The 24,367-nt window shown below is 40.7% G+C and overlaps 1 long non-coding RNA gene across 1 annotated transcript in view; it reads left to right on the top strand.

The window, feature by feature from the left end:
- Positions 1-5,493: 5,493 nt before the first annotated feature.
- LOC139621266 (uncharacterized) overlaps positions 5,494-24,367 on the top strand; it is a 54,016-nt gene continuing 35,142 nt past the window's right edge. The window contains exons 1-2 of the long non-coding RNA XR_011690974.1: positions 5,494-5,563; positions 7,077-7,178. This is a non-coding gene — a long non-coding RNA (uncharacterized lncRNA). The remainder of the gene's footprint in view (positions 5,564-7,076; positions 7,179-24,367) is intronic.

Raw genomic sequence — 24,367 nt, 5'->3', positions numbered from 1 at the left:
CATGTGTGCAAAATGTGTTTTTAGTGTAAGACATGTTAAAGCTTACAGTCTCAATCCCTGGCCACAGGTGCAAACGCATGGATTTGGGAGTGTTTTTAAAAGCAAGTGTTGTTTTTAGATTCAGCTTAAAAATGAGGAATAAAGGACAGTTTTCTCTTCCTTGCTGGTCCTTTGTCCAGATCTGCTTTCAGCTCCATCCCTCCCTCTCTCTCGCTCTCTGCTCGGCCCACTCAAACTCCTACGCACCGCTTATCTACCTCTCACCTACATCCTCCTCTCTTCTTTTGCCTCTCTTCCTAACTCTCTCTCTTTATCTGTTAACACATATACACTACTCCAAACACAGCTCAACAGCCAATCATTCACTCGTCCATGCCAAAGTGTCCTGTTATGACTTCATATCTCAAAAAGATGTAAAAAAGAATATAGAGAAACTGGGTGAATTTTCCTTCTGACCATTGTCAATGGGCTTGCATTGATCTGGCTTGGTTACAGAAATAAAATGCAGACTGCTGCAGATGATAGTATCAGTTCAGTAGTTTTATTTTCACTCAGCAGAAATAAGGAAATGAAAAAAAAAAATTCTGCATGATGATATTCTTATTATTAGACTGATTACTTAGAAACCTATATAAATTGCATTTTTTCTTGTAGATACAATCCACTGCTCACACCACTAGAGATGATAGATGTGCACGAATGCCTAGAATTTGCATGCACACACGCACACACACACACACACACACACTCTGAGGGCAAGGCAGTGGAGTGGCTCCCATTTACACACGACTGTAAATTACCCAACACTTCTCAATCAATTATTCATAATCCGTAATTAATTATGAAACAATCAGTAATCCAACACCAGCCCACTCTGCTTGTGGTTGCCTAGTAACCATGACCCATATTAAATGCCACCATTGTTGCCCGTAACCAGAGTGCCAATTTTTTTTCCCATAGGGCTTCAGGCCTGGGGGTATTATAGTGGGGAGTAAATAACGTGTGTGTGTGTGTGTGCATATGCAGAATGAATGCGTGGATGCCCTGGTGTACGCGTGTGGCCGTATCATACTGGTTGCTTTGATGGTTGATCACATAGGGTAAACAAGCGAGGCTGGTTAATAATGCAGTATTTTGGCTCGTGCCGGGAATGAGGAGTTGTGGCCTGCTAGAGACCACTAATGGGACACGCCACGGGGAGCACGAGCAAAGAGCACGGCGCTCACAGCCAGACAATGATGCTATAACACGTCTATGGGGACGCATAACCGCACAGCGCACTACTTTGTCGGCACTTGTTCTGGAAGTGCATCAGCAAGTTCCCATATGGCGCTCTGGAGGCCTGAATGAATGATTTATAAAATAGGTTTTGGGGCGTTGAGTGGCCATTTTTAGGAGGAGAGTGTACAGTAGATCACTTTCCCTGCACTTTACCACGACAGCACACTGAAAATTGATGATCCTTTTCTTTCTCTCTTCTCTCTCTATCTCTATTCCCTCTCATTATTTCTCTCTCCACTGATGGCGCTCCTCCTATCCTATTCCAAGCGCTCTACCGCTGTCTTTTTAAATACAACTTCCACATCCTATTTCCACACCAGGAGATAAACACAGCTTGTAAATATAGAACCAGTGTTTTTGACTCTTCAAACCCTGTCAGTGACATGTGAAAATATCCTCCGATCTGGGGAACATCCTGCCTCCAGTGAGAAAACATAGCATGTTTGTTTGTGTGTGTGCGCCTTCTCCTGCAAAAGGTAGAGAGTGTGAATCTGTGTGGGCCTGTGTGGGTGGTAAAAAGATGAGAGCAGTGAGGAAAGAGTCAATGACAGAGACAGAGAACGACTGAAAGAGAGATAGAGGTGTGAAGAATGGAGAGAGGGCGGGTGGGGTGGAGGAGAGGGGTGAAGCGGTGAGCACCGTGTGACCAGACTGCGGTTCCTTCCTCGCCAGCCTGAGAACCAGGAAGTAGAGCTGCTTGTTCCTGCATTATTGGACTAACAGGAAATGCAGAGGTCTTCAGGAGGGGGTAAAGTGTGTGTGATTGTGTTTGAGTAGACAGTAGCTTGTTGTTGTCAAACACAGTAGTCATATTATTTCAAACAGGCCAATGTGCCTTATTATAAATATGGATTAAAGCAGATATAAGCATTATTTTCACATAAACAATTATTTAAATGACTACACGTGTGTTGAAGGGGTCATTTGTAGAGAATTATCACTAATTCTCTCAGCTATGTGGAGCTAATGTGTCAGGTCTTTGTTTTGCTTTCACTGCCCACAGCATTACTGTTTTGATTGACTCTCATCGGTCTCATCAGTGTCAGATTCACAGCAGGTTGGTGTTATTAGAAAATAAAGGTTTGATGAACCCACTGTACACTACTTGCCCAGCACCATACGGGAAAGGCAGCAGCAAGCTGGTGATAGATAGTGGAGCGTTTGGCAACTAAAGAGACAGATATTTCTCTTATCAGTTGAGAGAGCACAACTCAGGTAAAAGTGGGTGAAACCTTTTTCTTTATATTCATCAGGAGGACACCGGCACAACTCCAAATGAATGCTACTTTTGCAGCTGTTTGCTAAGAAGCCAGTTATATAACTTTTGACATGATAATTTATCAATTTTTGTGTTTTTAACCTGTTTCTGCTTCCCACAAGTGGCCAGAAAATTAGTGGGAAATACTTTGACCGACTCAGCTGTTGCTAATAATCCAAGGAGCTCTCGTCTATTGTTCCTCTTTTAAACCCCAATCCAGCTGTTGTCCCCCTCTGAACCCTAGTGTAATTGTTATTTATGGACTTTTCAAGGTTTTAAATTGTTGAGAAGGAGTGCCATTATTGCCCTTCTACACCAACAGGTACATGGAAACACACAGGGATTCAGGAACCTCTTGTTTAAGAGTTTGATCTGCCCCCATTTTCTACCTTTAGCAAATGTCAATGCCTTCGTGTCCTCTAACGTTTCATCAACTCAAATCCGTCCAGCCAGGTTCCCACTGAGATTCCCTACTTTGATGAGAGTGTCGAAATTAGGCTGCAACACGTCATTGGGGAGCCATCGCTTAAAGCTACGCCAAGCATGTCACAACTGACAGTCTCTGTGTGGATTCAGGGTCTGCTCTGATTGTTGTTTTACTCCTGGGCTGGATCTTTTTTTTTTTTGTCTCTGCGTCTCTGTGCACTTCCCCGACACATTTCCAGCTGAATAAATGGATGACATCTAGAGGGAGATGTAAGATCGGTGGATGTGGCCTGCGATGTGGGCTTCTAGCAAGCCAGGAGATCATCAAAATAATCACTGTTGCCTGTGCAAACACTGTGCAGGTGCTCAGGCACAACACAAGATGACACAGGGCCCCCCACGCCAGCTCGCGAGGGCCAGGGAGCAGCAGGTTGCCTTGGGAACCCTCGGCTGCCTCTTTCTTGTCATTACTCCTTTGCACACTCCCCCTTTTTTAATCTGCACCATGCTTTCAGTAACAACCCCCATCCCCCTTGATATATACACACAATACATGCATGGACACCCTCACATATAAAGAAGCTCTGACACACAAGTAGGCAGGCAGAGGCATGGGTTTATACACACACACACACACACACACACACACACACATACAAACATGCATGAACATCAGACATCAGGCCTACAAGGATAACCATGCTATTATATCCATCACTGAGCCTGTAAACCCTCTATCAATCTGTCTGTGCCTGCTCTCCATTTAGATATCTAGCAGGAATTAAATAAAGCCATTGTAAAGGAGTGTTCATCTTACATACTTTATTAATCAGTCAGAGCTTGGATCAGCTTCAGAGGTGCAAATTTCTTAATTCTAAAACATGAATTTAATATGAATCTATTCTCGTCTATTTATGTGATTCCGTTTTTCTTTATTTAGTTGTATCTCTCTGTTACTTTGTATCCTGAGAGGCAAACCCACCCTTGTCTTTCTTGCTCTCAACCTCTCAAGCCTTCATGACAGTATAATCAAAGCCTGCTTGAACAACCCCCAACCCCTCTGGTTTCAGTAACCCCGCCCCAACACCACCACCACCTCTGTCAGGCCACACATTTACTTATGTATACATAATATATACAACACTCAGATCGCACAGATGAGGGTGTGACCTGTGCAGAGCTCACTCTGATTGCCCATTCACGAGTGGAGGGAACAGGGGTAAAAGTGCCCTGGCTCATCACCAAGCGAAATCACTGCACTTGAGCTTCTCAAGCTGAAACTGTTCACATTGTAAATCTCCATGAAATAATGAATAGCAACTTGTTATTGTTCCAAGGTTGTAAATCAAAGCACAAGTGTAAGGTCTGGACAAAGTGTGTGTTTTTCTTTTGATAGAAATGTGCATTTCATGTACTGTGAATGTAGGCTCGGAGTACTGTGGTGATATATCAGCACTGGTCTGCAGCCTTTGAAATGAAATGTTTTATTTCGGTGAATTTGGGGCTTGATTAAATTTGACTTCGCCTGCAGTATATCAAAATATATTGAATGTGTAAATGATATGCTTGGCTGCAGGAAAAGGCAGCACTTATGACTCTATGGCTGGTGTGCTTCTACTGCCTCTCAGTGGGCAGTGGCTGACTCAGAGCAAGACTGCTTTGATCGCACATCTGGAACTGAGGATTAGGAGAAAATAAAATTTAAAAAAATGTTTAAAAAAGAACAAAATGAAGTACATCAGTTATGATTCTTGCTGTATTAGTTAATTAATCAATTAATCTTAAAGAGAGTCTACTGTAATAATCAATTTAAGTCAATTTTCATGAGAAAAATAGCTTCTTGATTGTCAGGTTTTGCTCCTGCTCTATCGTGAATGTGAGCTGAGTATATTTGGGCTTCAGAGTGCCAGACAGACAAAAAATGATTCATCAAATAAATGAAAAAAAAAGTTACCACATTATTTGCAACCCAAATTCGTACTCTTCAGTCTCTGCATAATGGAGCCATTGGTTTTCAGAGACCGCACAGTTTCTTGGAGCAAATTGCTTTTTAATCTAAATCATCAAGCTTAACATCCACCTTTGTTCCTGAAAAAGTTTCTGTTTTTGTTGATATTTCATGGTCTTTTTATGAGCCAGCAGAAGGCAATTTAGTTGAGCGAAAACTGCCAACAAGCGTCAAAGGTTAACTTTAAAAAAATGGTAACATTTCATCGTAGCCAAGCTGTAGTGAAGGTGTGATTTCCTTCACTTAGTATCCCAGAAGTCCAAATCTCCTTATTTCTATGGGAGGTACCAGCTGTAGTCTAAACTCATGCAGGGAGTTGGCTGGGTCAACGACACGACACTCCTGGTTATCTGGCTGACACTGAACACACACCCACACACACACACACACACACACTAATACACATCCAGTCATTTTGGGTCATGGGAACGCGACGGTGTGCTCACACTTTGTTTATTCTGTATGGTTTCCTATTTGAATGTGTCCTTCTCACGGGACTGTTAATGGCTTTCCTTTTCCCAGGGCAGGGCAGTGCGATCAGACCTTATCCAGGTCATGCCAGGAGGGCAGGAGGTACCAGGAAGAATGAAGTAAGTCCTGGACCCTCCGTCCTCCTCAAGGACTCCTTCTTCCAAGGTTTATCCAGGAATTGAAAGAGCAGACTTGCCTCAAGAAATATGAACTGTGATTCCTGAGAGCCTGAGTGCTGGTTGGAGAGGGTTTTGTAGCTTGTTGTTGTTGGCGTTATTGTATGTGCTCATACATTATGTCTGTGTTTTTGCTGACAAAGCTTGGCAGACCACTGAAGATGGAATCTCTCATATACATGGATGTAGGATAGTAGGATCTACTACCATTTTGAACTGCTGACAGAAATAAAAGGAAGAACACCTTTATGTGTAGTCAGATCAGATTTGCTTCACTTTAGATAAAGGTAAATGCTGAATGATATTATTGTAGAAGTCACTTCATAGCCTGCTGATGATTTATTGACTGAGATTTGATGTGGCGAGAGGCCTTATCCCTTCAAATCTCTAGCCTGGAGGTAAAAGGATATATCTTAGCAGAGAGCTGTGGGGGAATTGACTCTCCAAAAGAATGCAAATGTGACATTTTTGGGTTGAATAATCTTCAGTGGTCTGGACAAATGTTGACATTTTGTGAAAGTGAGCCACCTTCAGAGTCTGACAGTGAGCCACGCTCGTGTACTGCTGTAGATTCAGGTGGAAATTTTAACATGCAAGAAAAAGGTAAAACTCCGTCCTGTGGAATACAAATGAGGAGGCACGAAGATCATAGCAGAGCAGTGTGAGTGGAGAAGCTTTTCACCACAAGAGGGAGCTGTTGTTAGATGTTTGCCACTCTGTCAAACAACGCCCTCTGCACAGCTTCCAGAGCACACAACTTTGAGTCATGTTTAGATAACAAGCATGGCTTTATAATCATAATGAATCATACTTGTTAAAGACAGAAGATAAGAACAGTTCAACTTATAGAAGAGGTCTCTGGTATTTTATCTTGAATATGTTCATCCCCCATATATACACACACACGGCTCAGATCGCAGCATTGCTTACACACATTCCCATAGGGCCCCTGAGGGAGTTTGGTATTCAGCATTGCTGCATAAAGGATTGATAATGGTGTTGGACACCATAGACAACAATATCTCATACCCTCTTGCAGCAAATGGAGTGAAATATTAACTTCAGTATTTGCAGCTGCCCTCAGGGGTTCAGCGCTGCCTGAGGTTGAAACTTGAGTGAAATGGTACATGATAGGAACTTTAACTAGAGTGAGGTGAAAAACTGTCACTGGTATCTCATTAAAAAGCCAATGTTTAGTATGGACTATATTAAGGCTGGTATTGATCTCCACTGAGCTGTGCACCTGGATCGATAAGCTCAATGAGGGGCCTGCCGGGTAATATCCCTGCCCTGTAGCTGCTGAGAGTAAAGGTCATACCCCCTCCAGCTTTTGAACCTCTCCTCCTCCCATCCATCTATTTTTTTTTCCATCTACACCTGTCTCAATCCAGATGTCTTAATTTGGTTTTACTCAGATTCCATCTTAATATTCACCACTACCTCTTATTCTTCACAGAGGGAGATCCTGATGCAGGGAAGTGCCATTATCATTGACTGAACTGGCCAGATAATCTTCAGTGTTGTCCGTATTTGGCAATTACAGGTCTTTTCACACACGGTAAGTTTCAGATTGAGTGGTAAATGGTGAGTGGTTTGCAAGTTGATGGCAATGAACGATCCAGCCACTGACAGACCTCTTTATTTTACTTCTCTCCAAACCTCTTAAATCTATCCCATTTATTCTGTTAAAGCTGCCATAATCAATGTCTTTATAATAACAATGGCTCACATGACTTTGTCTAATGTGACAGGAGATTTTTGTAGAAGACTCATGAAGATCACCTGACTCTGCAGTTTCCCTCAAAGCTTTTTGAGCGTCTTTCAACTCATTGTTTTGGTTTTATGCATTTTTATTTGAGTAATTATAAGTGTGAAATATATACACTAGACTGTATATCCCCACAAAATTTCCACAACTACTCAAGAAAGTATCATTTATATCATGTACACCACTTTTTACTAACAAATGCACAATGCAATTTGACACATTTTATAGCAACAGTTGTGCGATATGACATCTGCAGCGATGACATGAAATAATAATGATTTGAAAGTGCCCAGAGTCTTTCTTCACTGATTTCACTGGGAGTAGTGAATGAGTGAATAAAATATGATCTTGGAACCATATGATGTTATCAACCAGCTGATGTACACTGTAGCCTTTAGCAGCTAAAGAGCCTGATACTTCTCTCAGGAACTGATGGAGCCCAAACCAGAGCTAAAAGGAAATAAATTGGGCACAAATTAAATGAATGCTAATGTTGTTCCACATCTTCTCTAATGTATAAAAAGGCAACACTTTGCTGTGAAGTTCACTATATCAGCTTAAAAGGTAATAATACTTGTTATATTATTGTTGTGTTTAGAGCCTTTTTTCTGCTGCATCCAAGTGGCCAACAATCAGCCACTGTAGGTTTAAACAACATATTTAGATTATTTTTACTCTCATAAGAAATACAAAGATGCCTGGCAGGAATATAACAAGGAAAGCCATCCACTTGAGTGTCATCCCTCTCTGCATGATAATGATATGATAATATGAGGGGGTGGACATCTTCATTAGAGTCCATGGCTATAGCTCTGATTTTCAGTTTGTGGTGTGTGACTGCAAGGCTCCAGCCCAGCCGAGCCATTAACATAACTTACATGGTGATGCACTGACTCTGCTATTAATGAAATGTCGATACAGACCACCATCTACCCTAATGAAATGTTAATTGAGGAAGCAGGGTTCGGTCCCTGTACCTCCTCCTTTCCCTGGCTGTGTGTGTCTCTCATGCTTTTCTTTGTGCTTGTGTGGGAGAATGAAAAACGTGCAGAAGCATATAAAGGACTGTGTTGAAGTTTTGATATTTTTTGCAGCACTCTCACACACTTCCTACCGAGCTATGTCAAAGATAGTGTTAATCATTCATGGCACTTAGTCCTTGAAAACTTATGTTTCAAAAGCCTGTTTAGAAACCCCTGTTACACAGCCACAGAAACCATCTCCCCTCATGATGTTTTTAAAGCTCCTTTCTGATTTGCACCTTCCAAACATAGTGCAGAGCATAGCCTACTGTGCTTTCCCTATTGTGAAGCACTGTTGAAAGATGCAGGGGTTAGTGCATAGAGGTTGACACCATCTACATAAAAAATGAGAGACATAAAAAATGATCAGACAGTCTGGCAGTAAGTCCTCATGGGTGAGTAGTTCACCTCGAGATATAATCTTCATGAAAGCCCCGGGTAGGTGGCGGTGCCCTTTAAGACAATAAACAGAACCTCAACTATATTCATCTTCCTCCTCATGAGTGCTGCCGCATTAGCTCTGGCTCCAGGCGTAGAAACAAACTCACTTGTGTCCACGGATAGCACGGATAAAGATAAGTAGCAGAGCACACCGAGGTCATTAGTGGTATGGAGGAAGAATGGAAAGGGTTAGTAATTCTTGCTTGTGTTAATTGGCTATCAGCATTAATGAGATGCAGCGGCTGAAGAGAGGGCGAGGGGGGTTTAAGCGGCGGGTGCAAAATGTCACGAGCAAGTTCACCTCACCTCTGGAATGGAAATGTCGGCTCACTTTTTTGTGCATATGTGAGTAATGGCGTGTCTGTGTGTGTGTGTGTGTGTGTGTGTGTGTGTGTGTACGCACGCACAGGCGTGTGTGTGTGTTGATTCATATCTACTGAGAAATTAGATACTCTGTCTTGTTAACATCGACCTTTAGTCTAATTACTATAATTGCTAATTAGGACCTCCATCCTCTCCCCTGTCCCGCACCCAACAGACACACAAATACACACGCACACACACACACACACACACACACACAGACACACACTTGACATCCTTGCCACAGGGTGAAAAGTAATGCGTGACTTATTCACTTCCTCGGTTAATGAGGGTCTGCACATTTGAAAACACTACATGTGTTGCAACTGTGGAGTCATATATCACTAAGAACCTCACATTTAATAGCATTTATCAAATCGTTATCACCACTGGTACCAAAAAAAAAAAAAAAAGTCAGGAGTGATTCAAACCAACATCCCTTCACAAAAAAGCCAATGCAGAACAGAAAATGAATCTCTAAGAGTGACTGTGTTCATCAGGTCCATTTCCGTTTTTCAACCATGAAATGATGTTTTTGTTCCACTTGAGAAACATTCTGAGGTAGTATACCTAGCACTTCTGTGTGTTTATCACCATATGTCTTACACATAGCAATTCATTAGCATATGTAAACATAGCAGCTGCTTAGGGTCCTGGACGCACCCCTGAAGGAGTGAATTATTTATCAATAATCATAGGTTTTCTGTACCATTTTTGAATTCTCTGGTTTTCTTGGTGTGTTACTTTTCAGTGATCAATGTCCCTGATGGCACTAATGTTATTTTTCCATATCACTGCAATGCAATAATTTACAGTTCTTTCTTTTAATCTTAAGGGATGTGTGTGTGTGTGTGTGTGTGTGTGTGTTTGTGTGTGTGTGTGCAGATGGCACTGATTCTGCTTAGGGCCACAGACATTATAACACATGCACTTTCTTTGTCCGAATGAATCATGTTGCAGACCTTTTGTCTGCTTCAGTAGGCAGCTCGGTATGATGTAGTTCTAGGCAGAGTCAGTGGGGGGCAGTGAATATCAGTATGTCAGTATTACTCTACTGTAAGTATGGAACTGTGAGAGCATTAAATGGAAACATGAGAGTGAATGGTGTTTCCTTTCCTCCAGCTCCGGGTTTGAATGGTGATGGCAGGTCATTTACAGTAGATTTAAATTTGACGGTCAGTTTGATCGTGACAAGTCCAGTCTCTGGGGGCCTCAGCGTCACAAAAGGAAAAAAAAATGGTGTGATGATATAGCAGACGAATGAATTGTGAGTCTGGAGACACAGTGTGGCAGCTATTGTGGGGTGCTGGATAATGTGATTGGGTGGAGGAGGCACAGTCTTTATAATCCAGGTGTTTGAGTGTGTGTGTGTCTGTGTGTGTGTGTAGGGTGTGTGTGTCGTTGATGTGTGTTTTGTCCTGTCTGTTTTGATTTGTACAGAACTCTGACCTCCATCAATCACTTTTGAGTCTGCCAGTTTGGGTTGAATGGCCAGAACAGAGCGGTGCTAGACCAGCTGTCTGGTACAGTAGCTGACAAAACACACACATAAATACTTGCACATACAGTATATCAACACACACACACACACACACACACACACACACACACACACACACACACACACACACACACACATACACACACGGCATCAGCGAGACCAACAGCAGACCCATAAATCAGCCCCTTTCACACTCCTGAAGGACAAAGAGGATAGAATAAAACCTTTCACTCATATTTTTCCCCCACTTGTCACATTCTGTGTTGTATAAGAAACATAAATTTGTTTACTTGTTCTGGCTGATTTACTGAGGAGCACAACATAACAGCACATGAATCATTTTCATCTTTTATTCCCCACGCGGTGGCTGCTGCTGACAGCTCTGTGGGTACATTGTGGGGAGGTGTTAGCCGTGCAGGCTTTCTGCTGCGGAGACAGTACTGGAGAAGGATTTATTACAACGTGCACTATTGTGTGCCGTGACTGGGGAGGAAGATACTGACCCTGTAGGTGGGAGTTTGAATCTAAAGATGGAGACTCTCTAATGGGACTATGTACTGCTATTTGCAGCAGAAAATGTTGACCTTTAAATGCATTGTAGAGATCAGGGCATGGTGGATAACAAAGCCTCTTTACCTCCAACATGTTTTTGTCTCTGTGTTGTAGTTCTGTCTGCAGGAACATAATCCAGTTTCATTTCATAACCTCACTTTGAATTAAATGTATGTGATGAAAAGCAGCATCAGGAGCCTTGTCAGCACACTTGAAAGGAATAAGTAGGATTTTCTTTCAGTTTCTTTTGGGATTTTCCGACCAAGTTTTGCTCCCTTTTTATATTCTAAAATGTAAAAACACTATTTAGCATAATTTGATATTGACTATTAATAATTATCATAAATTAACTGACTGATATCTGCATATCAATTGATGTGAAGTCGTGTTTTGATATTCGGGCAGGATCTGGGTAAATGAAACCCCAAGATCAAACTTAGATTAACATATCAAATGTAGATTTTATTAACTCAAAATAGTCGAGACAAACTTTAAAGAAAAAAAAAAAGAAAATTTAACATATAAAAGGCAGAGGGATGGTTGGAGGTTTGAACTTGCTATAGTGCTCACTCAGTGTAAGTTGCGCATGAGCACAGGCCAAATGCTTAAAATGTGATATAAATGCAATGCACCTTGGGATGTATATACATGTTCTGGGAAGGTGAAATACTCAAATCGAGATGATTATTCAATAAAACAGCTAAGGAGGAGGTGACTGGGGAGTAACTGAGAGGACAAAACTGAGGAAAAAATTTAAATGGCTAGAAGAAAAAACTATCTATATCCACCCAAGGCTCTTCAAAAATAGCTGTCTGAGGGGACACTTTATGAATCTAAAAATAGAAAATCATAGAGCCTCCTCTTCCCCCACCACCCTCAAGAGGCTGTATCTCAGACAGCGATGGTAATTTGTTCTGAGATTTTTGCACCAGCATTTTAAAATGAATTCTTAATTTGTCTGGCAAACATTTGTGGCGCCCCCTGAGGAATGTGGGTCTTTGTGGAGGAGCTCTCCTGCCTTAACCTCGGGCTCTGCTGGCTCCAGCTGCCTTAAGGTGCCTCGCCATCATCAAAGGTGAGACGCCAATACAGCCATTCAGCCCGCAGCACAACAGAAAGATTTCTGTTTGCTGGGCACACACAATGTCGATACCTCCTCCAAACGTTTGTGATTTCCAGGGCTGGGTACAGAGGGCATGGGTCGAGTTACCAATAAAGTAGAACAATGAGCAGGGGTTTAAATGTGAAAACAACTTCATAAGCTTTATTACATGACCACATCAGTTAATGTTTAATCCACACCGTACAGAATTATATACTCACCTTAGCCTGTGAGATCATATCAGCATGTTACCTTAAGAATTACATGTCATGTTGACTTGTCTACACTATACATACTATGTAGCAAATTTTGAAACAACACAAACCACAACAACGGCCTGACCTTTCTGCTATGTTAGCCAGCTCACTAGCCATTTGGCTACTAAGTATCTACTGGGCTAAATCCCTGTAGATAGCCGTAATGAAGCGAAAGCAATTGAACAGAAACTGACCATAAAATAGACATTTAGGTGTTGTTGAGACCAAGTCACTCAGATCTGCACAACAACTGTTCTGACAATGCTAACCTTTGAGGGAACGGAAGGAGTCCAACACAGCGGAAGCTGTTGTAGCTTGCACCATCTCCTTTTATTTAAGAGACAAAAGAGGAAGGGTGTGCAGAGAGTTATGAGACAAAAAGTTGATGGTACAAATATGTGTTTTGATTAAAATTGCATACTTATTGTCACTTTTGATTGAGCTTACTATCAATTATGAGTAGTTAACTTACACATAGGAAGCTTGTTAGCTCAGATAATCTTTCCCCTCTTCAGCAACTTTTTGCTGAATAAATTGTATATTGCTGAAAACAAAATGCTAGCAGGGAGTAAACTACTGTGGGGCACTACTGTGAGTGAGTAGCACTAGCATCTTCCCAGCCAGCCAGCATTTTAGGGATTAGCTTGACAACTACAGGTGTTCACCAACAAGACCTGCAGGTAGGGTGACCAGGCGTCCGGCTTTAGGCCGGATAGTCCGGATTTTCAATGCCCTGTCCAGCCGCCGTATGTTTGTGTAGCTTATTCAGCTACACAAACATCATCTTTAAACCACTCAAAATTGTACTATAAATGAGAGTATACCAGAGTCCTATGTACACCGTAGTAATTTATTGATATGTCGCATAATGTCCTCCTTTTTGGTGTTATGGAAATGGTCACCCTACCTGCAAGTAGCCTTGTGTTATCAAGCTTCCAGAACCACATACAGGTATTACGTTCAGATGCATGGATGAATTTCGCAGCACTACTGTCCTCTGTGACCTTTGACCCTCTTTGAGCAAAGGCAGAGTCGTCTTTCGGGTTAAGAGGGCTCAGGCTTGTACAGCCTCTCCAGGTTGTTTGAGGGTGATGCCTCTGGTTTACACGATTCATGTATTATAACATTAACTGATCCTTATGTCTGCATTACAAATGATCTGGCGGCATTAAAATGCAATATTACCATGAGATACACCTTGTTGCAAAATGCAGTACTAGCTCATGTGAAGTTGTCAGTTAACTGGAATAGATATTGTGTATCCTGCTACACAACAGTAGGACATAATTGCTCTTCTCAGCACTGCTTCTTACCTCCACAGTGACATCAATTATAAACGGACACAGTTGGTGTAGGGTCTATAGATTACACACTGTTTACTCTCTAGAATTCACAGCAATACAAATCTGTCAGGAGAAGCCAGGTGTCAGAGAAGCTCCCAGCAGGACTGAGCAGCTGAGAGACTGGGGGAATATCTGCAGAGAGGAAATGTAGCTGTTCTCCAGTATTTCTAATAATCAATTTAGCCAAGCTTGCTGCGAAGGAAGCAACAGATTAAGGAGAATCAAAGTACTCTTTAGCCCTCCTGGCAGCTGGTCTGTCTACCAGTCTGCATCTGGACTCATTAGTTTGCAACACAGTAATGCACATACAGAAGCGCACACACTCACTTTTCTCAATATAGATATCTTGAGAGTCTGTTCTTTCTCGCTGCACACACTGTATTTTCTACAGTATCAATAGAACAACATCACATTTCCACAGTGTTACTGCAATTCTCTTGGCCTTCTTTCTTTTTCCCATAATTGGTGTTGCCTGAGGTAGAGGGGAAAGGTGAGAGAAAGGAGAAAGACTGACTAGTTGAGAGGCAAAGTGAGAGAAGCATTGTCAAATACATTGTCTGCACGAACTGCATATAAAAAATAAACCTTAATTTCAGCCTAGTACCTCCACATGAAGGCATTTCCTGAAAGGATTTTCTTTACAGTGTTCCTGCAGCTCAGTATCCTCAAGTGCAAAATAAATGAAAATGGAGGGTGGAGGCTGGATTTCATGCTGCCTCATTACACCAGATACAGAGGGTGCAAACTTTTCTGTTGATAGATGTCTTTCTGCCAGCGGAGATTTGGTTCTGACAAAAGTGTTGGTATTAAAGATTAAAGCCCACTTTTCTGATGTTTTCTTCTGCAACGGATAAAAGGGCTGATGCTCTTATAGGGCAGCATTTTTCAGCACGCCATGCTTTACAAGGAGGATATGAATGGTTACAATTACAGTTATTTCCCTTTCAGTGGGGCGGTGTTGGAATTGAAGCCATTTGCCCATCTTGTACCACTCTATTTCCGACAGCAGTATTGGCCTTTTAAAACCTGAAGACTTCTCGAGACAATTGGACTTCCCTGTTTTTTCTAATAACATAAGTGATTTATTACACACACACACACACACACACACACACACACACACACACACACACACTACATGCCACTATTTTATACCAGCAGATTAGTACCCTGCGCTGCAGTATACCATAACACTATAGGCTACTGGGCTGTTTATGTCTGGGGTTTACAACAATACACGTTCGAACGTCACATTTTGAAAATACGACGAAATAAAGATGATCTCCAAGTGAACTATGCTCTCTCAAGCCTCATTAGCCTTTTTGTTTTGACAGTCAACAGTTCACTGGATTTATTAGAACACAAGCTTTGATGTGAGTTAGAGTTGTAAACTTTTTGGCTGAAATTATTTATGAGGTGGTTTATGACATCTGTATCTTTTCCGTCTCATGGTTGAGTTTATGAACAAAAAAACCCAGAACATGTTAACAAAGTATTACAGCTCATTATTAGAGAATGTTTGTTGCGACAACAAAACAACAGCTTTTTACAACGTCGTAGGAAACAGAAATAGTATTCGTCTACTGAAAACACTGAAGATGTTTCACAGCTCATTAAAACTAGATTAAACCTCAAGTTACGTAGAGAGCAAGAATATAACTGCTATTAAAAGTCAAGAACAAGAACATTCACACTTTTTGTGGTGATGCTCTGCTCTCCTTCACACAATTATATTTTCTCCTCAAGCGCTTCCTTGGTGTATGGCAAAGAAAAACTCTTGGAACAGGATTTTTCTTTTGACTGCTCACTTGTAGGCTCAGCCTCAGAATTGTTGTAATGGACATTTTTCAGAGACAAACCACAAATCAACATCATATTTCAGCAACATAAATACTACAATTTGTTGTCGAGTTGATATTTTCACAGTATTCACAGCCAGGAGCCTTGCATGCAAGCATCATGCAGCTTTTTCCTTTAACTTAGAAAAAAATCACTGTATTTTGTTTGGTTTAACACATTTTATTATTATGAAATGTGTCCTCATTATCCTGATGTTGTATCCATGTTTAAAGTTTACATCAGAAGAAAAGAACATTATTTATCTTATATACATGTACAAATTGTATTTTCACATTTATAACTAAATACTTGTCTTTATTGTAAATGTAGCAAAGATAAATATAGCACAGATAAACAAAATATATATATAAAAAAGTGGTGAACCCCACTGGTAATTTTTGAAATGCTATATTTAATCTCTTTCATTTAATAATTGTTGTAATTCTGATTTTAGCCTCATTTTCTATCAAGTTTGCTTCAGCAATGAAAGGGTAGCTGTTTCACTCATGGGTTAAGACTGCATGACTGGGACAGAAGGCCTAAAGCCCCCATAGCTGCATGTGTTTGTTTAGAAAGTGGCAGCTGAAATAACCAATCACATTTTGATTTATAGTGGATGAGACAAAAAATTAATTGCCCTAGGCCTTGCCAGACTACATGGACAATCAAGATTGTTTGTGAAGTATTTGTATGGGTTCATTTGTGTCCTAAAAGTGAAGTCTGTGCACTTGTACACCTGTATAGGCAGATAAACAAACCTATTTAGATAGCCAAGAGAAAAACAATCTCCCTCCTTGCTGGTACAGAAACACAGTAAACATATTCAGTTTGCTTCTGGCACAGCTGCACTGCTGTGTTTTTGTGAAATGGCATGTGTTATAAGTATAGCATTTTTGAATGAAAATCCTCTTTGGGATTTTGCCCGTAGACTGTTTATATAACCTGAAAAACAGCAGGTGTAGTTGATTTTGTTGGTTTCTGTTACAAAAAATAAAAAAATAAAAAAATAAATAAATGGGACTGACTGGTGGCACAATCACTTGACTCCACAAAAGGGTCACAACCCCCCAGCTGAGTCCCACACAACACAGGACTTCTTGCAGTAATCCACTTCTGTCTCAACAAAGGACAGGACTTTAAGGCTCCTGACGTACAAAGGAAAACATCAGTTGAGGAAGGAAATGATCATTTATAGCAAATGGTTAAATAGCTACACTTGATAGAAAATGTTCTGCTCTCTGAAGGAGCTCTCAAAGAATCCAGCAGCAACAAGGATTCAATAGTGAGACGTGTCAGGGTAAAATGGCTCCAGCGTACACCTGCATGAATATGATTGGACATTACTAGTTAGCTGGTATTCAAACAACTGATGAATGAGTCAGTGATGGTAAAGCATGAATGTAAAAGTCCGTTGTTGTGTGTTGTCTTAGTGTTCTGCCTGAACAAATGCTGTGCTCCATCATCAAATCACTACGACAGTGTCATGAGTATATATGTGTTAGGAGACTGTCCTTCTGTTGAAAAACAAGCCCATAGGTTGTCTGTGCAGCAGGTTATTGTGACCCTTAGGTACGTTTTGTTGTTAGGTGAAATCTAGCAGCCAGAATAATTATACCAGAGAACCAGAGGGAAAAGTGTGGTGACGTTTTATATAGACTGACAAAGTCTGTGTGCAGAGGAGGTTGGGACAGAATATCACACCGCAGAGCAGTCTTCGATTCCCATGTGGAAGTAACAGTTTATGTTGTTTCTATTATCCATGGTAGTTCAACAAAGTTAACCACATTAGTATTGTAACCATGACAACAAAGATCTAATGTTGAGGAAGTACTTATTTTAACCCAAATCACAATCTTTTACTAAACAAAACCAAGTAATTGTATTGCCTAAACCTCACCAAGCCATGACCAGAGTAACCATGGTGAAGAAGGTAGGTACGTCACTGTCAATGCAGTCGGCATGTTTATTATTGTGACCATGACAACCATGAGTCTGGTATGTCTGCAATGCTATTTCAGGTGACACTCCTATAGGTTGTATCAGAGGTTTGAAAAAAATGACCTGTATGTTTGTTCAGGTTGGAGAAATTGTTTTATTCAGCAAAATCATAAAGGTCATTAATCTGACATCTTTAGTCTAAACATTCACCATGTGATTTTCACCCAGGTCATTGCCCCTTATATAATCAATGACTGCCTAAGTGACAAGAACGTTATTGACACACTGCATGCAAAAAGGTAGCAGGCCTGGCTGTGTCCACTGAAGTCAATTCATGGAGTCTATTAGCTGTAGGTAGTGTGCTGTTGGAGTCCCACTCAGAGTCTTTTTCAGTGAGTCTCTCAATGGCACAGTCTCTTTTATGGCATTTTATCCTTTTTAGATGATAAAACAACAGAGAGAGTCAAAGGTAGAGAAAAAGGTTGATGGCATGCAAGGTTCTCAACTGGAATTGAATCGGGAATGTCACCACGCGAGTTTCCATCTAATTGTAGAATAAATTCTAAAAGAATTTAGAGAAAATAGACAAAAGAATATGCAAATAAATGAGTGTTTCCATCCACTCACATTATGTGAGTATTAGGAATTGTTTTGTCAAGATAAACACGTGGTGCCACTAATTCTCCAGCTGGGTGCCACTAAACCATTGCAGAAGAAGAGGGCACAACAAGATGACGTAATTCAAAGAGAGCCAATCACACCTGAAATGGTGAAAAAAAAAAAGTAGAAGACATGATGGAAATGTGGCATTTCTGTTTGCTTCCTGTATTAATTTGAGGAAAGTTATCTCCTCATCAGGCCCCTCTTACAGATCTGTTGTCGTCTGCAGTGGATGTTTAAGTCACATGTTTCATGTGCGTCATGATTCATTTGTTAAGTCTGCTTCCCTTCCACTTTGCTGCATTTCACTTTCATTGATACAACTTTTCCACTTCAGTCAAGCGTAAAAACTTTTTCAGTATTCCAAGATTTTTTTGAATTTACAACATTTTCACAGTTTTTAATGCACAAATTGAGAATGTTAAATAACAGATAATGATCAGGATGGATCTTTATTAATATCTATAATTATTTTGTGTAATAATGATTTTGCCTCAACCTATACACCTGTACAGTAATCTACACAATATCTATAATTTCATGTCGACAGTGCACAGAAAGGAACAACTTGAAGTAATAACCTCCATACCGTGGTCACTAAAGGTTCAAGCCACATAAATAATTGGTTGCTGAACCAAAAAGCAAACAGCAGTGGATGGTTGGTGTCCATTCTGCTCATTAGGAGGACTTCCACAGTCAAAAGAGATGACCCTTGACTGTTTTACTTTGAAGAAGAGGCAGCAGTCAGAACAAAAACAAGGTCCTCATTACCGACTCTGTTGTTACAAAACAACTTTTTCTCTCTATGGTTGTCCCTTAAAGTAAGGACAGACCTGGAGAGTTTTGATTATCCAGTCAGTGGTGAAGAGAGCGAAGCAAAAAACAGAACAAAGAATCAACGGAATCTGATTTGAAGGCAGACAAGGCTCAAGATGAGCTGTTTGAGATAAGATCAAGAGGAAGACACTCAGAGTAGATGTGTGCGTTATTTTACACAGGAGGAGAAAGATAAAGAGAGGGAGAGAGAACAGACTGAGCTAGAAAGAGAGAAGTATTGTTGACAGGAGACTGAGATACATACTGTAGGAAAAGAGAGAAATACGAGGAAATGAAGCTGGTCAGATGTGTAACCACTTCTATGCCACCTCTCTTCTGGCAGAATGACCTGTTGCTATGGAAACCACACAGAAGATATGTGTGAATATAAATAAATTTCACCCTGTGATTACTGTTGAACTCCAAATTGCCATCCGATTCTTTTATATCCCTTCCAGACAAGAGCATGTCATACAAAGGCCCATTTGAAGCCTAATTTAAAGCCTGCAACACAACAAATCTTTGCTCTTTACTTCTTTAAATTTGTATGAGCATCTGCACTCTCGGACACACTCAACACACTGACGCCATCTACAGTCTTTTCCTGCCTTTCTACATGCTGAGTTAACCTCATAACAAGCAGAGGCTGTCGAAGGCCAGTCATTAAACCCATTCTGTGTGGCCAGATATTGTTCACACCCACAAAACTTTACTTTAGACTCTATCAGAGATGCAATGGTTTCCAAAAATACAAAATATAAAAGAAGAAAATTTGTGAATTAAATAACGCATGACACAAGACATATAGAGTATAAACATTGAGTACAATTTTTTCACTAAGTGTAGTCATCACATTGCTTCAGTGAAGAGCTGATTCAAGCCTCACAGCCTGTCTCTTTGGCTTGGCATTGTGTTTGCTCATTTCTGTTGGGGTGGGGTGGTGGGTTATTTTATTTTGTTTTGCCCTAACCAACCAGTAGCAAGTGACATATCCACCCTGCCAACTTAATTTTTGGGCAAAAAGGGTGGTGGATGTTAGGGGGAGTTTTGACATTGACTGAAAAATGGAATGTGCATCAAATAGAAATAGGATGACAGTATTTTCAAACCCCCAAACCAGGACCATTATGTGTACTGCATGTTCATGTACATGCACCATAGGTTTTCATCAGGACAGGTGGGGGGCAATTATCAGAGCTTTGCACACCAACAGCCAACTACCAAACAACCTGCCTTTCAAAACCATGGACGCCATGAATGCAGCATTTTTGTTGCCAGGTACCTTACAAAGGAAGAAGAAAGCCTCCTGGAGCTCTGTAGCAAAGACCGACTGTCTCTTCAGCGTGACAGCTAAGTGTTACTGACAGGCTCTGTCACAAAGAGCCCCCAGCGTCATTGCCTATAACACTTGCCTGTGACTCTCAGACTAGCACCTGCCTTGACAGCATCACATTGTTTGATTGAAACACATACACACCAGTCAGTGTTGATTTCAGATGCATGGGGCATTGTTTAAATGTTTTTATATCAGTTAGGTAATAATGAGTGACACAGAATATGTTAAATGTCTATGTAAGCGCTGAAAACAAGTAAGTAATAACAAACAAGTAATATGATAATTATTCATTTGGTTGTGGTGAAAACTGGGATAAGTTGGTAGTGTGAACACTGGGACATTTCAGCGTTTTACAGATATTTGTTGGGACCGGGACAATTGTGGACAAACCGGGACGTCAGGTCCCTGTGTTTATAAATAATGTCATTTTAGGAGTTTTTATTTATTTATTTTGTGAGTGGACATTCAACAACATGTACAGCCACGTAAATCCCATCCACACATTGTGGCTATTTTTCTGTCACTGTTTCCCAGCTAATCCTGCCCACAAAACTCCTTTGGCTCAACTGTGTTTCCAGGCAAGGGGAAATAGTCTGCAATGGGCACAACACCATTTGATTTTCATAAATCAGACATCTTGGTGGCATTCCTGAGGTCTTGAGCCAGGTTAGTTCAGGTTGGCTTCAGCTTGTGTGGCCAGTACTTTCTGTTTGTTTTGAGTGACATATCAGTACCGGCCATGTTATTTTCTGTTGCCATGGAAGGATTGATTGGTTGTTTTTTCAACCAGGGAAACAGCTGTCAGTGAGCTCGAGACTCATTTGAATTGCAGAAAGAAAAAATAAAAATGCAGATATAGACAATGAGCTAAGCTGGGAACAAGCCTGCACAGAATAAACTTGATTTGATACAACCACAGTGTGGCGTTAGATGATTTTAGCAACATTACTCGGGGAGAGACGGAGGAAAACTTGATGCTTAAGGGTTAAAGTTTAAGTTCATAGCTCAAAAGGAATTGATGGGCTGACAATAACAGCCTGAGTCTCCACACACCAGTGTCACTTCTTTATTGTTTGGGGATTTCAGACGGCACCTTTTTGGTCACGGGCCTCACCCTGAGTCCGAGGTTGCAGCTGCCCCACTTGGCCTTTGTTGCATGAATTCTGTTTGATCTCACTGTGCTGTGCTCGTCTGAGCTTTACAGTTCAATAATGCCAGAAACTCAACTGGGACCTGTAGCTATGTCTCAATACTTATCAGCAGTCTTGGTCCATATGTGGGAAGCTTTACTGCGGAATCTGCTCTGACCTTTCTAAACCAGTGTGTTAAGGAGGCAGGCAGGGTTGCAGGCAGCACAGTGGGTCTCGAAGGAGAAAACAACAACTTGGCATGGAACAGTGTGAAGCCACAGCAGCATATTGAATGTGTCAAGAATGAGCTGACTCCAATGAGTCCTCCGTGTCTCTCTCACTCTTTCCTTTGTTTTCACAACCTACCTCACTGTCTAATCCTCTCTGACTCTTCCTTGCGCTCTGTCTCCCCTAATTTTTCATTTTCTTTCTCTCAAAACCAATATTGCATAGCTTTATTTGGAAGTGAATGTAATAAAGTCCTCTGTGTACAAAGTCTGTGGGAGCGAGTGGGTTACGAAAGCAGCACAAACTCTTTATCATGTTGATTTCCTGGTGACACTGCAGAAAAGCTTTAGGGCCCTCAGGATTCAATTTAGCTAGTGTTTTGGCTGCTTGTATACACTTTGCTTATTTTTTTCCTTAGAAATATGAGGAATATATTTAGAACACTTCAGTCTCATTATTTTCATGTCTTTTCCACTTTATTAGATGCATTTGGAATTACTAGGCATTATATAAAAACAAGGGGAAACTAAACCCACAATGTCAGGACTAATTTATGTGCAGTTACATATTAGTTAATGCTGGGTGAATTTACATTTACATAACATTACATCATATACATTAGTGCATTACATCATATCTGATTTCAACACAACCTCTGCACTCAACTTCTGTATAATTACAACAGAGTTGCAGATAAACACTTTTAACATGTTGTATTAAAAAGCCTTTAGTATTTTAATTATCTGTTATCTACTTAATCAGCTTCTTATTTTATCAATTAAGATTTCAGTATACTTAACAAAATCATGTCATGATTCCACTGCTTCTGCATAATCATCTCATCATGAAAAGGTTCCTAATTTGTTAAACTTTATGCATTGAGATAAAATTCATTATGGTTACTCCTTGGACAATGCAAGGTATAACAGCAATCAGTGCTCTTGAATAGACAGTGTACAGTTGATTCCATTTATATAGACTTTTGTTTGAGTCACCCAGTGTAAACCCACAACACCAATAATTGCCATGTACTGTGTTGTGTTGTTTCCACAAGTGTCAGTCTAAAAAAACCCCTTAGAGCTGATGAATGCATCAAAGCCAAACAACAGCACAGCATTTTCCTTAGAGAATATATTGTTGTGCAGGGGAACCACAGATTAAGACCAGGGATGTCCATGTTCCCTGAACACAGTGTGTTAGTACACCTGTATACCATTTCCATATAGATTGCCTGTCCATCATTTCCATTTTGATATTGCAGGAGAGGTGGGGCTGATAGAATAGACTGTGAAAGAGCAGGCAGCGGGGAGATTTAGAGGCAATGATATGTGTTGGTGTGAGAGAAGGGAGAGAGAGGGAGTAAGCGAGCATAGGCTAGAATAATACTTAAGAGCATAGGGAGTGGATAGTTGCATATTTTATGCTACACCTCAGATATTCTGCCTCAGTATGAACCCCAAAAGGCCGTGAAAGAAAGAGGAAGAATATGTTCAGGTGCCTTTGATGACCCTGTATATTTCAAAACAGAAAAATGTCAGAGGACATTCATTATGGCTGCTCAGGTGTCACTGAGGTCACTGATTTAATGTCAACTGATTTTAATCTGCAGGTGAAGCTGTGAATGTACAATATCTGAGAAAATAATCTGTTTTTTTACAGTCCAAGGGAAATTTTAACATAACATCATTAAAATCACACATTTTTGTGTAAGAAAATAAAAACTACCAATGCTACTGTAGTTATTATGTGAATCAAAATAATGTAAAACCATCTTGGACATTTTTGGACATTTCCCATCACAGCTATTGACTAACTGAGAGTTGGCATTGCTAGGAGCCTGCATACCTTGATACGAGATGTTTTCCTTTTTTACGTTTTCAACAAGCCCACATAACATCTGTTCAATACATTCTCACTCCCAACTCGTCACATATGGATGCTTGGTCAAGAACCCCCATGCTCTGCTCTGAATCCTAATACACTGAATCACTTTTTAACGGACTGGGCGCCCCTTTAGCATCATTTTTTAATGAAGTGCTACATTTATTAATGCCAGTGGAGTCACTAGGAAGTGGTGGGTATAAAATGATACTAAGTGGTACCCAGTACATTAAAAAGTTATTCCAAGGGTCCTGACCAAATGTCCATGATAACTTGGGAGTGAGGCTGCCCTCTTTTGTTTGTTTGGTTTTACCCTTTTTCCACCAAAAATAGTGGTTATTAGAGGGGTTTTTAAATAAGGGTAGAGTCGGTAATAAAAGCCACCCATCATACTTATACATTTGTGTTTTGTCTTGTCTTTGTGCATGGCAAATGGAAGTTAGCGAGCAGGGCCTTAACCATGCTTAGCACCGATTTCCAGAAGATACAACTTTTCAAGTAACACTGAGTTTGACATCTCCTGCACAGTCAGTGTTATCCCACATTACTGAAAGGTTGGAGTCAAGCTAG

Source organism: Trachinotus anak, unplaced genomic scaffold (genome assembly GCF_046630095.1).
Source record: "Trachinotus anak isolate AG129_WGS33_773 ecotype Australia unplaced genomic scaffold, CSIRO_AGI_Tana_v1 ptg000005l, whole genome shotgun sequence".
Classification (NCBI taxonomy): Eukaryota; Metazoa; Chordata; class Actinopteri; order Carangiformes; family Carangidae; genus Trachinotus; species Trachinotus anak.
This window is presented reverse-complemented; position numbering and strand designations above follow the sequence as displayed.